Source organism: Musca domestica, unplaced genomic scaffold (assembly GCF_030504385.1).
Source record: "Musca domestica strain aabys unplaced genomic scaffold, Musca_domestica.polishedcontigs.V.1.1 156, whole genome shotgun sequence".
NCBI classification, from domain to species: domain Eukaryota; kingdom Metazoa; phylum Arthropoda; class Insecta; order Diptera; family Muscidae; genus Musca; species Musca domestica.
The window spans coordinates 45,427-64,743 of NW_026712214.1; positions in this window are offsets into that span (position 1 = coordinate 45,427).

Genomic DNA, 19,317 nt, shown 5'->3' on the forward strand with positions numbered 1-19,317 from the left:
ACATGATTTATGCTATTATTTAAAAGATTGTTTTGGGGTAAATTATTGGAAAAAGTGTTTTGTTGTAAATGCTGTATATGGTTGCCCATATCTGCGTTATTTACTATATTCGTTGGCTGTTGAAGATTATAGTTCAGATTTTGTTGAGGGAGTTGTGTAAGATTCAAATTTTGTAAAAGCCGTGATAAATTTGCCTCAATTAATCTATTTATTTCAGAATAATCAATAGAATTAGATTTCGCATGAATATCATTAGAGTTATTTCCTGCTGGTGACATCGCAGCATTTGGGTTGAAATTTCTTGAGCTAGTTGTTCGTGGAACAAATTTCGAACATTGCTACGTGTATTATAGTGCCATGTAATGGCAACACGACCTCTAGAGCTACTTGATGCTGATTTTGTTATGGGGGCAGATTTCTGGGTTACAGAAAATGTCCTCAATTCATTCAGCTGGCAAGGACGTTTACAAACTGGACATTCAGCGTTGTTGATCAAATGATCTTCAATACATGGTCTATGAAATGGGTGTTAACATTCGGTTATAATAAGACATTCTTGACCTTCAATCATAGAATTGCTACATATCTGACAAGTAGAAAGTTCGCTATTAGCGGGCACTACAGAAGGTAGTAGTGGATCAACCGGTGGTTGCAACGTCATAGGTGGAGTTCTTTCCAACGACATTATGGAATATATATATATATATTTAGCGTTTAACAAGAAAATGAAAGAAAAAAGATATGTTAAGCTAAATATTATAATTAAATACAAAATTTCATAAATTATAGATGGCGTCTATCTTTCGAAGATGAGAACAAATAATAAGGTGATATGAGGTTGCGTAACGCACTCAGCATAAAAACGATATCCAACTTGTTACTAGGTACTGATAACTTAGTTCTACATAAGTTAAACAAAAAAGGAATATAATACTGCAGTTGCAAGAATTTAGTTATCCATCTTTGTTGTTCTTAAGGAAAATGCTAATAGGGATCTAACGGTTAACTAATTCGACGTAAACATCAAAATGTTAAAAAACCTGGAAAGATTCTACCAACTATTCAATAATAACACTCCAATAAACAATAACATTTCAAACACCTGTAATAATGAATTCTACAATATTGGAAATTTAGAGCCAAAAAGGACTATGCCTTTCCTTCAGGCCCCTAGAGTTGGGCGCCAATTACTGTAGTGTACATGACCGGGGTCTGTGCAGTGATGCACATTTTTATAACTATTAGAAGCACCGATGAACTTAGAGATAGTCTGGACTATGGGAGCCTTCTCTACGGTAGCTAACAGTCGGGTGGGGGATTCGTGTCCACACATCTCTCTAAATCAGTTTGCACTACCAGAAATATTTTACAGACTCCCTGCAATGTTAATTAATTGAGCAAATTAAAAATAGGCTGGTGCGATAAAGAGAGCAAAATTAAAAAAAAAATACAATAACACGAAAAAATCCTATCGCCAAAGGAAAAGATAAAGAATTAGAGGACAATTTTCGCCTACCTTGATAACATTTTTTTCTCCCAGATGTTACAGGTGAAATGCCTCAAAACCCTCACCATCCGTAGTTCTGTCGGCTTGGAAATCTTATAGACAGAACCCCTACTATTATATCACCTTTTTAACGCCTCATCTTGAGTAACAGAAACACAAACTTATTGCTTAGTACCTCATTCTAAATGATTTCATATTAATTTATTCAATTCATGCAGAAAAATAATAAAAATTAAACATAATAAAGTTAAACTTGATGATAATATAGTTACATTACAACATCGGAAAAGTATTAGAATTTTTAAAAACTAAAATAATAATTTGCTATTTATACCCTACACCACATAGTGGTAAGGGTATTATGTCTTTGTGCATTTGTTTGTAACATGGAGAAGGAAACGAGATAGACCACATGTGACCGAGATTAGCCTTAAAGCAAATACAACAAATTTGGAGAAAATCGGTTCAGAAACAGCTATAGCTCCCATATATATGTTTTATCCGATTTGGTGTTTAAGCCTCTCACATTCGTAAAATGCACTCCACAAGACTGATATTTGGTACCAGATATAAGATACAGCCCAGAAATAGTTGTTTTATCGAAATCGGCTCAGATTTGGATATAGCTCCCATATATATCTTCATCCGATTTCGGGTTAATTGTGCACCAAATGGCCGATATAAGTCCAAATGGACTGAATTTTAGTACATCGGACCAAATTCAGCCTAGAAGCAAGTATATATATATATATATATATATATATATATATATATATATATTTAGTGAAAATCGGTTCAGGTATAGATATAGCAACCATATATATGTTTCATCCGATTTAGTGTTTTAGTCCCTTACATTCGTAATATTCACTCCACAACCGTGATATTTAGTACCAGGTATTAGATGGAGCACAGGAATAGCTGTTTTAAATTTTATCGAAATCGGTTCAGATTTGGTTATAGCTCCTATATATATCTTTATCTGATTTCAAATTAATTTTGCACCAAATGGGCAATACAAGTCCGAATTTAAAAGATACAAATGCTTCGGCGTATTTAGTCCTTTGAATTTTAAATTATAATTATAATCATAGGGTGTATGATTGAATTCGCCCATAAAAACTTTTAACTTTTGGTTTAATTTCATTACTAAATCTGGTTTGAACCGAAAAGAGAAAACTTAATGGAGAGCGTTTGATTATGTACTAAAAAAGGGGTAAAATTGAACAAGAAGTATAGATATGTCTCACAAAAAACCTGACCAAGAGAACTACTCATTGCATCATTCGTGTAATCTTTCTTTCTTTTATTCTGATCTATTCATCAGTGCAAGCATATACACAACAATACTTACATATCTCAGAACTGAGACATGCACAATGGTTTGCTTTTTAATTATAAAATGGAGTCAAGACTTACCAATAAACCGATGAAAATGATGAAGGCCTTCTCATGTCTCGATTTCGTTGTCTTGCCACTGTTGATTAAAACAGAATGTTATGGTATAAGTTGTCTATAACTTGCAGGGATGAATTTACATAGGTGCTTCAAAAGATCATGCTGGTAGTTAAGTAAGTTAATATAAAATTTAGGATTATTTTAATAAGGTCCTTATTATGAGGTATAGTTACGACGTAGTTTGTAAATACTCGTGTTAACGAACTGCTTCCTAGATGTAAAAAGCCTTCATTGGGTTCTTTCCAAACATGCTTGCCAAGTTCTGAACACAATTTATTTTCCAAATTTTTCGCTGATCTTGATGATGGTTTATAACTCCGTCTTTGGGAGCAATACAAATTGTGAATATGGAACACGTTGTTATTTGGTGAATGATATATAACGTAGTCCAAAAATGTTAAGAGATATTTTCATAAAAGAAAGCCCACTATGCGCTTGAGTATTATGATCGAATGGCAGGACAATTTTATTATAATTAGAATTGTGTCATGCGTTTTACAATACATCAACTCCCAAAGTTCGGTCAAAAAAAAAATCTTCCAAGGTTGGTGTGATCTCATGTGTTAAATTTTGACAGTTGTGTGCCTTTGGGATGAATTCGAAGACGGATCCCTGCTTTCTTCCACAGTATGGCAGATGGAATTATTGTTTCGCCTCTAGAAAAATCGAAGGAAGAAAAGGCTGATAATGTGGACAGCCTTTCAAAAACCTTAGAGATTCTTTGGACAAATCAAGGGGTTTGACACGTGTTGTTTTAAGTTCACGTTATGATCTAAGACCGTCTAAGGGAAAGATTGTCTTCATATTAAGATTAAATTAAAAAAAATTATTGATTTGCAATTTCGATTATGAGAAAAAACGTTTATCTTTATAATTGATTATTTCACTGATGGGAGCGAGATGATTATACTTCGGTGTCAAATTTTAAAAGGAAGTTCTTCATAAAAATGTAATGTAAGAAGCTTAAGTCAAATACAATAGCTATACATCTCTGTAAGCCGCAAAAAATGTGGTATGGACATGTGCACCAAATCGTACCAAAACAGGTAAGACATTGTAATCGATTACTTCCAAATTCAGTGTATCCATTGTTGAACCGACGTGAGTCAACCGGTTACATAAAACCGAATTAAATCGTGTAAGCGAACACTATTGAAGTCAAATTGAGTTTTTTTTTTAAATGTGGGTTCCTTTTTTATTTAGTTCTCCTGTTAAATTTTTATCAGAAAAGTCTAGTGGCTTCGAGAGTTTTACAATATCGTAAAATTTTGAACTCATGTTCCCCTACACACTTTTCGTAAATGGAGTAACCAAAACGAATACAAAATCAAAATAAATGGAGACAAAAACAAACATATGTCATTTGAACTTCTATGTGCTCACAGGTTGTACATATTAATTGAAAAGGAAGACCGAAATTAAAAATAAGACATTATTAATGTCTTAAAAATAAGATATTATGAATGTTTAAACGTTTTCTTTTTCTGGTTACTAGTTGACTTTTATGGAATCCAACAGAGTAGGTGGCCATTTGCAGCACGTAATAAAGTGTTTGGTGAAGGTAATTGATAGTCGGAAAATATTTAAACTGCAAGTCAGCAGACGTCCATTACAAACCAGATTATTTCCTCGAATTTTGAGTGGAAATAAGAAGGAAAAAAGACGGCTTATTTGTCAATATATGCACATTTAAATTTGTGAACAAAAACGTCTTCCGTTTGTTGTATATATATTATTATTGAACATCAATAAAAATTGCTTCTTGTTGATCGGAATTGTATACTGTGTGGTGTTAGTTTGGTTTATGATTTTGTTCGGATCTTTTTTTTTTTCAAAACTCGAATTTATGGTTAACAAATATCTATTTTAGGCCTTTTTTAATGGAAAATTATAGATGGAATTTACATTGGAATACAATATATTTTTTTAAAGGCAAATCGTGATATATTTTCATTATATTCGGCGTCGTATAGAAGCAGGGAATGTATTTAATTATACATGGCTTAAAATTATTTTGCAGGATTTTTAATTTCGCAAAAAAAAATTAGAGGCGTAATATGTTTTTGTTGTGTTAAACTCCTTAAAATAATCAAAATGTGCACATTAAAGTCGTATATCCTTTCCATGGAAGGTACCAACAGTTTTACCTTCCATGTCTTCTAGGACATAATAGTGAGCACCCAATGTTTCTCGGACTTTTGCCTTTATGAATACTGGCGATAATTTTGAATTGAAATTCTTTTCAAAATTGGTCTGCGCAAAATTTCGACGGAACACTACTTGTCCAATGGAAAAGGTTCGAGGTCGAGTGCGAAGATTGTACTGTTGTTGATTTTTGTCAAATGCGACTTTTAAATGTTTTCTTATATTAGATCTTAGAATTTGGAGTTGGTCATCTCTACATAAGTTTGTTGTGAGTTCATCTAAAAGTTTTTAAATTTCTAAGAAGGGAGAAAGTGGATGCCTGGGTCACCATGTCGAACCCATATAATGCATGGTACGCTGAACAGTTTATTGAATGATGGTGAGAGTTACGTAAAGCACAACTTATATAGGTCAATCTTTCATCCCATAGTAGATGATCGCTTTTAAGAAACGATCTTATTCCAGCTATAAGCGAACGGTTCACCCGTTACGAAGCGTTAGCTTATGGGGAATAATATGCGGTGTACACATGATTAATGCCATATGAAGTAAAAACGTCTTTCAATCATTAGCTTTAAACTGGCTGCCATTATCGCTAACTATTGTTTCTGCTATCCCATATACATGGAATATTTGGCCAAGAAGAAAGTCCTTTATGGCAGCTGAAGAAAACTTCCTCAATGGACATAACCAGTGATCTTTACTGAAGTGATCAAGAACAATTAAAAGGCCTATAAATCCAGATTTACTTTTGTGGTATGGGCCTAAAAGGTCAATGTAAAGGCGTTGAAAAGGCCTAACCGATATAATTTGATTTACAATTGGCGGTTTTAAGATCGTATTTGGCGATTTTGTAGATTTGCAAACCTCGCAATCACGAACGTAATTCCTAACGTCTTGCACTAAGCCAGGCCAATAGAGATGACGTTTGAGCAAATTAATTGTCTTGGACATACCTCCGTGTACAGCGATAGCTGAGTCATGAGCCCTAGAAACAATATCTTTACGGAGTGCATTTGGAACCCATAGTTTCCATGCATCTTGTTCTTCCTGTTCTATGCCACTGTAATGCTGAGTTCGATAATACACAAACTTATCAACCAATTTAATGTCAGGGAATCGGGATTGGTTTTGCTTCACTTTTTCCTTCAGCTCCTCATAGTCCGGATCTGTAAAATGCTTAGACTCAAGGTCTATTTCGGGTAATGTCAGTTGAATTTCTGAAATTTCATCGGGGAATCTAGTTAATGCGTCCGGAACTATGTGTTCCTTGCTCTTTCTGTGGCTAATAGCGAACTTGAATGGCTGGAGTTTAAAAACCCAACGGGCCAATCTACCACTCAAGTCAGGTTGACGCATGAGCCAGAGGAGACTGGAATGGTCTGTAACCACTTCGAACTCCTGTAGCTCGAGATAACAACGAAAACGCTTGATAGCTTCCACGGCCGCCAAACATTTCCGTTCTGTAACGCTATAATTGTGTTGTGCCGTGGAAAGCTTCTTGCTCATGAAAGCAATGGGCTTCTCGTTTCCGTTATCATCTATTTGTACGAGCACTGCGCCTATGCCATACTCGGAGGCGTCGCAGTGTACAAAAAATTTTCTCGAAAAATCAGGGTTTGACAAAATTGGTGTTGTAGTTAAAAGTATTTTTATTTTTTTAATAAGCATGTTGTGCCTCTGGGGTCTATTTAAATTTGTTTTTGCATTTCAACACTTCTGTTATGTGGAACGTTTCTGACGCAAAGTCTTTCTCAAACCGCCTGTACCAACCAAGGAAGCCTCGGACTTGCTTAAGGTTCCTTGGGGTAGGCCAATCTGTGATCGCGATAACTTTTTCGGGATCGGTGGTTATTCCGCCATTCCCTATCACACAACCCAAGTAATTTACTTTGACGACGCAGAATTTACTCTTAGAAATGTTAAGAGTTAGGTTAGCCTTACGAAATTGTGAAGACAGCCGTATAAGAACATCAATATGAGAAGGGAAGTCTTCCGACACGACGATGAGATCATCCAGATAGCCAAAGACGCAATGACGCAAATCTGGTGGAATTATCTCGTCTATTAGCCTGCACATAGTCTGTGGAGCGTTACAGAGCCCGAAAGGCATTACCACGAATTGGTAAAGAGGACTTCCAGGAAATGTAAACGCTGTCAAAGCTTTAGACTTTTCGTCCAGCATCTTTCAAATCCAACTTAGAGATTATATTTGCTTTCGGCAATCGTGCGAAGATGCCCTCTATATTGGGTAAAGGATATGCGTCCTTTTTTGTGACTGAATTCAGTCTCCTAGCATCTAGACATAACCTAACTTTATTTGGTTTGACCACCAGACGCATTGGCGAACTCCAAGCGAAATTCGATGGCTCGATGACGCCAAGTTTAAGCATCCGGTCTATTTCGCCAAACATCAATTTCTCGACTGCAGGCGAGACGGGATAAAAACGTTGCTTTATTGGGTGCCTCCCCAACATCGATTGTGTGTTGAATCAAACTAGTTCTTCCCAAGCCCTGAGTCTCGAAGTAAGGAAATAAATCTATAAAGAGAATCGTCGTCTAACTGGTCATTTGGAGGGATAAATTGGTCAGCTCCCTCGCCTGGAGTAAAATTGGGTATAGTATCTACTGTGGAATCGATCGCTAACATATCGACGGATCCAATAATATCAGGTATTAAATTATAGGTCTTCCAGAAGTCGATGCCAAGTATCAATCTCTGAGATATAGATGGAATAACAAAAAGTTTCAATGGTTTGTTTTTGTCTTTAAAAGAAACTGTGACGTTAAGCCAACCTATGACTCTTTGTGTATTACCATCGGCAGTCTTTACTATAGATTTACATCGGGTAAAATGTGGATTTTTTGAGAAGTCTTGAAGTGCCAGATGGGAGCCTATGCAGCTTATACTAGACCCAGTATCAAGCAGGTCCAATTCGGTGTATTCCAAAAATGACACCTTGGCATAATAGCGCATATCTTTGGGATTAGACAGAATGGTAGAAATACGTATCCTTTTAAACATTTTCATTGATTTATAATAAGTCCTAAGTCGTAAAGTGGATCTTTTCGCAGATTTAAATTGGGTTACATCTAATGAACTAACGTCAAAGATTTTATTTCGTATTTTTATGTATTCAGCTAGGAGAATGTGGCATGGATTTTTAGGATAAATGATATTTAAGGAATTGTCCTTTAATAGTTCTTGGCATGGTTCTGATCTTTTCAGTATAGTTAGCGGCTTACATTCTGGGTCTTATATTGGTTTTAGTCCACTTGTGAGTTAGATTGTTTTTACGAGCCTTGCATTCTTGACAATTAAGTTTGTACACATTTTTTGCTCCACAACCATAGCAAAAAATAGTCCTATCATGCAAGCAACCGTGCCAAAGGTGGCCTGCTTCATCGCAGTTCCAACACCTGGCGTTACTTGTTTTATGGAAAGCATCTACATTAAGAGCTACCTCTGTTGAGAAATCAGTTTCCACTCCAGGATTAATATCTGCCACATACCTTCGAGGTGCAGGATTTATGGCCATATTGCGAGATACTAATTTTTCTCTAACATATTCCTCGTTTAGAAAGTGCTCTCTGGTCTGAACTAACTGTCTTAATTGAGATACGGAAGTAATCTTCAAGAATAACAACACTTGCCGTACCTCTGGGCGAAGATTTCTTTGAAGGATTTCAATTAACTCTTCCTCAGCCATCGGTGTCGGTAACCTATCCATTATAGAAGATATGGCGTCGAAAAACATGTCAGACGATTCATTACTTTTTTGTTTACGATTACGTATTTCTTCTCGTATATCGTAAGTGGTCTTAAAATCTTTATATTGGGTTCTAATGGCACCACAAAAGTCATTCTAGTTTAGGTTAGGGATCTGTTTGTGGTAACGCCAATACCATTCTTTAACTTTACCATTCAACAAAGTGTTTAAATTACCACAGATTATTGAGAAATCGCCGTTAAAGTTATCGTTTGTTAAAGATTTTATATGGTACAGAAACTCGTCTACATTTAGTCCTGATGCACTGCCATAAAACTTCAAATTCCAGCTCTGGATTATTGAAGTGGCTTTATCAGATGACACATGATTTATGCTATTATTTAAAAGATTGTTTTGGGGTAAATTATTGGAAAAAGTGTTTTGTTGTAAATGCTGTATATGCCCATATGCCCATATCTGCGTTATTTACTATATTCGTTGGCTGTTGAAGATTATAGTTCAGATTTTGTTGAGGGAGTTGTAAAAGCCGTGATAAATTTGCCTCAATTAATCTATTTATTTCAGAATAATCAATAGAATTAGAATTCGCATGAATATCATTAGAGTTATTTCCTGCTGGTGACATCGCAGCATTTGGGTTGAAATTTCTTGAGCTACGATTCGGAGAAGCTGCAAATTGATTTGACATACTAGCATTAAAATTCAGTTGTTCGTGGAACAAATTTCGAACATTGCTACGTGTATTATAGTGCCTTGTATTGGCAACACGACCTCTAGATCTACTTGATGTTGATTTTGTTATGGGGGCAGATTTCTGGGTTACAGAAAATGTCCTCAATTCATTCAGCTGGCAAGGACGTTTACAAACTGGACATTCAGCGTTGTTGATCAAATGATCTTCAATACATGGTCTATGAAATGGGTGTTAACATTCGGTTATAATAAGACATTCTTGACCTTCAATCATAGAATTGCTACATATCTGACAAGTAGAAAGTTCGCTATTAGCGGGCACTACGGAAGGTAGTAGTGGATCAACCGGTGGTTGCAACGTCATAGGTTCTTTCCAACGACATTATGGAATATATATATTTTTAGCGTTTAACAAGAAAATGAAAGAAAAAATTATGTTAAGCTAAATATTATATTTAAATACAAAATTTCATAAATTATATGTGGCGTCTATCTTTCGAAGATGAGAACGAATAATAAGGTGATATGAGGTTGCGTAACGCATTCAGCATAAAAACGATATCCAACTTGTTCCCAGGTACTGATAATACTGCAGTTGCAAGAATTTAGTTATCCATCTTTGTTGTTCTTAAGGAAAATGCTAATAGGGATCTAAAGGTTAACTAATTCGACGTAAGCATCAAAATGTTACAAAAACCTGGAAAAATTCTACCAACTATTCAATAATAACACTCCAATAAACAATACAATTTCAAACACCTGTAATAATGAACTCCACAATATTGGAAATTTAGAGCCAAAAAGGACTATGACAGAAACAGAAACACCAACTTATTGCTTAGTACCTCATTCTAAATGATTTCATATTAATTTATTCAATTCATGCAGAAAAATAATAAAAATTAAACATAATATAGTTAAACTTGATGATAATATAGTTACATTACAACATCGGAAAAGTATTAGAATTTTTACAAACTAAAATAATAATTTGCTATTTTTCTCATGAATAATATTGGCTTAATATACAAATAAATTTTTGCGTAATTTCATTATTAATTAAAAATATAAACGCCTCCACTTATTCAAAAGAAATTAAATATGGAAAATTATTCAATAACTTGTGGTCGCTAATGGTTTAATTTCATTACTAAATCTGGTTTGAACCGAAAAGAGAAAACTCAATGGAGAGCGTTTGATTATGTACTAAAAGAGGGGTAAAATTGAACAAGAAGTATAGATATGTCTCACAAAAAAACCTGACCAAGAGAACTACTCATTGCATCATTCGTGTAATCTTTCTTTCTTTTATTCTGATCTATTCATCAGTGCAAGCATATACACAACAATACTTACATATCTCAAAACTGAGACATGCACAATGGTTTGCTTTTTAATTATAAAATGGAGTCAAGACTTACCAATAAACCGATGAAAATGATGAAGGCCTTCTCATGTCTCGATTTCGTTGTCTTGCCAATATTGATTAAAACAGAATGTTATGGAACTCTGCTCGATTGAAAGTGTTTATTTTCTGTGTCTTCGTCTAACGAAATAAAAATTCATTTTTTTGTGTGTTTAAAGCGTCAAAAAAAGTGTTAAATTGTGATATTTAATTTAACACTATTTATCTTTTTTCCAAAACTGTGAAGCTTTTGTGAATAAAGTGTTTTTTCCTGCTTAATAAGTTTATTTAATATTTTCGGCGTAAAACATCAGTGTTTTGTTTTATTTTCGTCGTGTTTTTTGTTTGTGTTGTCGTTTGTAGCTGATTCCCCTTTAGCAGTTCTGCACGTAATAATAGATTCTTAGCATACTTTTAGGCACTAATAGTATATTGATTATTACACCGTGTTCACATTACACTGTTTACCTTCTTATTTCATATAAAAAATTATTTAACTGGTATTTTCATCTAATTTGTTATTTTACAAAATGGCTTGCTCTTTCAAAGACTATTCAGTTAGAGACATCAATGAGCGTCTTATTTCTTGTTTTATTTGCGATAATTTTATGCATCTTAAATGTGCTGGTTTTAATGGTAGACAGTATGATTTTATTACTGACAAGACTAAAGGTCTTCGTTGGTCTTGTTTTGATTGTAGAGATCTTCAAGTTGATTATCATTGCCTTTTTAAAGAAACTAAGGCTGAAATCGATAAGTTAAAAAAATGTTTTAATTTAACTTTTAACAAGTCAAAAAGTAGTAAGTTCGGCCTGGCCGAACTTTGAATACCCTCCACCATTCGGAACGAATTTGGAAATTTTCAGAAAATAAAATCATTAAAACATTCTGTTAAAATTTTAAAAATACCAAATATAGGCATTATATTGAGGTGTATACGATGTAGGCCTACATAGGCATTGTTTGTCATAAGCTATTACCATATTCAAATTCGTCACTCGAAATAAACGGTGAATAATGTTGCTAAAATCATCAAAATATCGTATATAGGGAGGTACCGTTATATCGGAGCTGTGTGAAGACCTGGACCTGCATAGACAATTTTCTGCCACAGGCTGTTGCATCCATTACGAACTTCAAATACCACACCTCAAACAATTTCGGTGGGTATTGTACCTAAAATCGTCAAAATACCGCATATAGGGATGTACTGATATATGGGCCCTATACGAAGACCTGAACCAGCTTAGACAATTTTCTGTCTTAGGGTGTAGTATTCAATTCGAACTTCAAATACCAAATTTTAAACAATTCCGGTGAATAATGTCGCTAAAATCATCAAAATACCGAATATAGGGTGGTACCGTTATATAATGGGCTATACGAAGACGTGGACCTGCACAGACAATTTTCTGTCTTAGGGTGTAGTATCCATTTCGAACTTTAAATACCAAATTTGAAACAATTCCGGTGAATAATGTCGCTAAAATCATTAAAATACCGAATATCGGGAGGTACCGTTATATGGGGGCTATATGAAAACGTGGACCTACATGGCCCATTTACGAACTTAACCTGCCTACTGGAAAACTAAACATGTGTGCAGAATTTTAGCCATCTATCTCAATTCATTCGAAAGATAGCGTGATTACAACACACAGACAGACGGACATGGCTAAATCGTCTTAGAATTTTACGCTGATCAAGAATATGTATACTTTGTTGGGTCTGACATGAGTATTTCGAGGAGTTACAAACGGAATGACAAAGTTAATATACCCTCCATAGAATGGTGGAGGGTATAAAAAATTTGAAAAAATTGAAAAATTGGTTAACAGGTTTGAATTATCTGATGGTTAACCAAAGAGGAAAAAAAGCTTCAGGTGTTGTTAGCAATATCGAAACAAACAATTTAGGTCTGGATAATTTAATCACCTTGAATTCTCCGATTTCGCCAAATCCTCCTCCTAATAGTAATAAAACAGTTTCATATGATAATCGTAAATACTCGGATGTTACTACCAACGCTACAACCTCAATCTCGAATTGTACGACTTCCAAAAGAGCATTTTCCAACCCACCTGCAATTGTGGTGCAAGTTCCTCCAAACCTTTCGGCTGCTGTAAATGTTGATGATCCATCAACTTCTAATCAGCTTGCTGTTGTTGCACGTCGCAAAACAGTTGTTATATCCAGACTTCATCCTGAAACTTCTATCGTTAATATCCGTAATTATATGAAATCTAAGTTACGTGACGTAAGTGATAATGATTTAAACATCTTTAAATTTAACTCGTCTCAGGAGCGCGACATTTCGTCGTTTAAAATAACAGTTCCTAATAGACTTTTTAACACTGTTGTTAGTAGTTTGTTTTGGCCCGATGATATATTGGTAAAAGAATTTGTTTTTAGAGAACGCTCCAATGTAGATAAGTCTGTAAACATCGTAACTGCACCAAAAAACTAAATGACGTCTGTCCGATTCTTTATCAAAATGTAAGAGGATTAAACACTAAGCTTAGAGATGTTTTCCTTAAAAGTTTCTTTTCTTTCACTGAAACGTGGTTATAACCTGATGTCCTGGACACTGAGTTATTTTCTGATAATTATCAAGTCTACAGAAAAGATAGATTATGGAAAAAGGGTGGTGGAGTTCTAATAGCTGTTCATAACTCGATTCCTTCCGAAATGATTGATGTCTCAGCGGATCCTAATATCGAATTTATCTGCGCAAAATTAAATATCATTGGTAATACCATTTTCTTAACTTGTTCATATATTTCACCTAATTCTGAACTTGAAATTTATCTTAACCATGCAGATTTATTTGCAAACGTGCCTTCGTTGCTTACAGATAATGCTGCATTAATTTGTTTAGGGGATTTTAACCTTCCTTGGGTATCTTGGACCTCAGGTGACAATATTCTAGATTACATACCTCTGACTTACCCAACAGGTTTTGATAACTTTTGGGATAAGATATTTGAGCTTTGTCTGTACAAAGTAAACCATGTATTAAATGCTAAGGGCAGGCTGTTAGATTTCTAGATGCTCTCCCTATGTACTCCCTGAAGACAGTTATCACCCTACACTTTCGATAGACCTCGAATTAAGAAACGCTTCCCTGAATTCTAAATATGTTAATGCTTCTATTGATAGGCGTAACTTTGGGAAAACAAACCTTATTAAACTGCGCTCTATTTTATCTAACACTGTATTGCATCTAAGTGATGACATTGACAAAAATTTTATGAGCAACCTAATTTTGCATTATCTAGCTCTGTACCTATAGCAAAACAAAATTTAGATCAGGGTCCTGCTTGGTTTATCCCTTCACTGAGACATTTACGTAATTTGAAAAGCAGATTATTCAAAAAATTTAAAATGTCGAATACTGCACTGAACTATTCAAAGTATTCTTCCGTAAGGAGTTGATAAAACTCTGAAAACTGCAAATGTTATTCCCAATATTTAGTAAAAATTAAACAAAACCTGCTACATAATCCCAAAAAAACTTTTTTAAATTTGTAAATTCCAAAAGGAAGGCACATAAATTTCCCAGCAGTATGAAACTTGGCAGTAGTGAATCTTCTGACAACTTAGTGATTTCTAATTTATTTGCTAAGTTTTTTCAATCTTCTTATACCCAGAATACTTTTAATGGTTCTTACAGCTATAATATAGAGAAATTAAATCATTTTCCCCGTATTATCCTGACAGATGACGAAGTTTTCTATGGGTTAAGAACACTACGATCCTCATTCTCTCCAGGTCCTGACGGCGTTCCAACGTACATTTTAAAATCTTGCGCTAGTGAAATTTCTGTACCTCTCACTAAAATGTCTAATTTCTCCCTATCTAAAGGATATTTCCCATGCTTTTGGCGATCGAGTTTTGTTATTCCCCTGCATAAATCAGGAAATAGGAGTGTCATCAATAATTATAGGTGTATCGCTAAATTAAGCGCCATTCCTAAACTCTTCGAACTTTTGGTATCACGAAGAATATTACACTACATAAAAAGCATAATTTCACCTTGTCAACACGGTTTCGTGAAAGGTAGATTGTAGTGTGTTTGATTCATGCATGTTGCCATACCTTCCGTATGACAACGTATCGTACTGGTTTACATATTTGTCCAAGTTGGCATACCTTCTGTATCCAACTAATAGTATGATTTTACTCAAGTTACAATACATTCAGAAGGTAACTTTACACCCTCACTTTATTGAGGTGTGTTGTCCGCACTGCTCCGAGATAGTAAGCGTGCATTATGCTTACTAATCGTTTTCTCACGCTCACTTTATTTTTCATTTACCTTAAGTTAATTTTTGTAAGATAATATTAGTCTAGTTCTAATTTGAATAAAGTAAGGTGAAGTCGCATTTAGCGGCTTCCATAATAAAATAAAACTTCTTTCATTTCATGGCGATCCTGCCAAACAAAAAAAAAAAACTTTAAAATCTACAAAAGTGGTGCACCATGTATAATGTGATTTCGGATAATCTATATATATTAAACGCTTAAACTATGGACCAGCAACACGGACCGGGCCAGCTCGTAAATTATAAATGGAAAAGAGAAAGAAAAATGCCTCGGGTTTGCTAAAAAAAGACAAAGAAACAAGTGATTTGATTAATGATCCTTGTTTAAGTATCAATCGAAAAAGGATTTAACAACAACAACAACTATATGTGAAATTCAAACAAACAAACCAAAAAAAATGATTTACAAAAAGATGAATGCCAAAAAAGAAAAGAAAAAAAAAATAATCATTTGAATGTGAGAAAGCAGAAGAAAACTTTGCTCAGAAAATATCAAACAAAACATAAAAAAAATCTTCAAAAAACAACAAGAAAAAAAAACTAAAAACAACACAAGAAAAAAAAACCAAAAAAAATGATTTTTTTGCTAGTTGAAACAAGATAAAAAATTGAAAAAAAGTAAATTCAAACACAAAACAAACAACTTTAAAAAATCCACAAAAAATCGTAATATGCCATTTAAAAAATAACTTAAAATGCAACAAAAAACCAATACAAGGTTAAAATATAATTTTTTTAAATACAACAACAAAAAAAGAAAAACGTTGACATAATAAAACAAAAGCTGCATGTGACTGATTCTGACATTCTCTATTGTGAACAGCAACTATCTGCGAAACACCACATAAACAAACGGGGTCTTGAGATTTCCGAATACACGTATGTGCAGAAGCCAGTATTGAATGAAAAGTTAAAAGAGAACAAAAAGGAGCTGTACACTTTCACTCTCCCAATCTTCTGTCTCTCATCGAGAACAACAGAATTAAAATTAATCCAAAAAAAAAAAGCAGAAGAAAGGACGAAATTGGCGAAATTGGCGAAGGAAGAACAGTGAAAAAGTAGAGAAAAGGAAAGCGTTCGTCTTTATATTCCATATATTGCAGATAATTTTTACAAACAAATACCATAATGCCAGAAATTCGCAAATGCTGTATTGTGGGATGCCTGTCGAGTTCTCGAAGAAATACACCAACAATATGAAAATCTATATCTAAAAAAATAAACAAAACAAACAAGCAACTACAATAACAGGTAACCCCCTTTTGTTTTTAAGAAGTGCAACAAGGATAATATCGACCACCCACACTAGCAGAAAAATAATGTCCCCTTAAAATTATTATTGTTAAATATTAACTTAACACAACAGCAACACACATTTTAGATCTAGTATTAACCAAAAAACTGCAACAACAACCCCTATACATTATTAAATGCAAATAATTAAAACAAAACACTTATATTTATATAATATATACCACGACAACAAAGGCAAACTATATAAAAAAAACAACATTTATATATTTATTGTTTCCATTCTGTTTTTGTTTACATGCAATATTTTTGGCGTTGCCTCCGAATTTGATAACATATAATCGGGGATACTTGAATTGATTGATTACATTCAGACAAATTCAACTCAAACATAAATATTATCAAATCTATAAAATCTTTATCAGCTTGGTTTTACATTGTTAAACAATGGGTGGCTCAGAATCTAAAATAGACAAACCGAATGCCAATGTAGTAAATGACATTGTGCTTAAGGTTGAGCATCCTACTATTTACTTTATTATAATTATCGCTTTACTAGCCGCGCAACTACTGGTAACACTTTACCAGTTGCATAAAAGGGCATTGCGAAAAAATTATATCAGGGCTGCTTCAGTCGGAAACGGTCTTGATAAAGTTTAAACTGTGATTATTATTCTTTGCTGAGTAAAATTTATATTTTGTTTATGTTGGCTGGTTCGTATATATTCGAGCAGTAAAAATAATATATACTTCATTTCATTTCTTTGATTGTCGCCCTAACCATGTTAAAATCCAGTACTCCATATGGACTGGATAGAAATACTCGCAATGGCCAGAGCACTCAAAGAAAATAAATTTAACAAATCATACAAATGTTTAACGGTAGACAGACCGATAAAGGTAGAAACTTTAGAAAAACATTATAGAATATTGTTTGAAAGTTTAAATGAAATTAGGATACTTTTAAATCGGTGCTATGACCGACTAACACCTGCTCATCAAATTGCAGCTGAAGGCTTTTTCCTGGACGTTAAAAATAAACTAGGCTCACTTTTAGAAAAAAAGGGTTTAGAAAATAAATGACCAGACTCACTTAAGGAGGAGGTAATTTATTCACTATCATTTGAAGACAAACCCACTTTAGAAGAAAATCAAGAGGATAATGAATCTTTAAGCAAGACATTAAAAAGTTTATTTAAAGAACAGGAAGAGCCAACAACTAAAATGCCTCAATCAGCAACAGAATTTTTAAGTTTGGCCACAAGATCCATACCAGATTTTGATGGTAAACCGGAAAACTTACAAAGCTTTATAGATGCTTTAGAATTGATAGATTCTGTGAAAGAAAGCCACGAGCTTATTGCCGTCAGAGTTATAAAAACTAAACTGAAGGGCACATCAAGAAATCTAATCAGTTCGGAATTAACAATAGAGGATATAATTAAGACTCTAAAAAATTCTGTTAAAGGGGACTCCGCTGAATTGCTAACAGCAAAAATAATGAATATTAAACAAAATAACAAATCGGCAAACACTTCTGTAGCTGAAATTCAAGAGCTGACAAAATCATTATCTACAGCATACCTTGCAGACGGACTTCCTAACAAAACGGCAGATCTGTATGCCACACAAGTAGCTGTTAAGGCTATTACAAAAAACGCTTCCAATGAACGCGTCAAACTAGTCATGGAAGCCGGTACTTTTACAAATTTAAATGAAGCGATAAGTAAATTCATAAACACTAGTACTGAAGTGAGTGCAAATGCTTCAAGTATAATGTATATGAATTCCAACTCCCGAGGGAAAAGACACGGCCGTGGACGTAACCACGGACGTGGTTACTGGTGGCAATAATGACGGTAATTACAGAGGGAATGGTAGGTCAAACTATTACAACAAACGCGGTAATGGAAACCGAGGAAATAGTCACTGTATGAGGTGTACTAACACCCAGGGAAACGACCCTGCATAAATCAGGAAATAGGAGTGTCATCAATAATTATAGGTGTATCGCTAAATTAAGCGCCATTCCTAAACTCTTCGAACTTTTGGTATCACGAAGAATATTACACTACATAAAAAGCATAATTTCACCTTGTCAACACGGTTTCGTGAAAGGTAGATTGTAGTGTGTTTGATTCATGCATGTTGCCATACCTTCCGTATGACAACGTATCGTACTGGTTTACATATTTGTCCAAGTTGGCATACCTTCTGTATCCAACTAATAGTATGATTTTACTCAAGTTACAATACATTCAGAAGGTAACTTTACACCCTCACTTTATTGAGGTGTGTTGTCCGCACTGCTCCGAGATAGTAAGCGTGCATTATGCTTACTAAGCGTTTTCTCACGCTCACTTTATTTTTCATTTACCTTAAGTTAATTTTTGTAAGATAATATTAGTCTAGTTCTAATTTGAATAAAGTAAGGTGAAGTCGCTTTTAGCGGCTTCCATAATAAAATAAAACTTCTTTCATTTCATGGCGATCCTGCCAAACAAAAAAAAAAAAACTTTAAAATCTACAAAAGTGGTGCACCATGTATAATGTGATTTCGGATAATCTATATAAATTAAACGCTTAAACTATGGACCAGCAACACGGACCGGGCCAGCTCGTAAATTATAAATGGAAAAGAGAAAGAAAAATGCCTCGGGTTTGCTAAAAAAAGACAAAGAAACAAGTGATTTGATTAATGATCCTTGTTTAAGTATCAATCGAAAAAGGATTTAACAACAACAACAACTATATGTGAAATTCAAACAAACAAACCAAAAAAAAAAAAAAAAATGATTTACA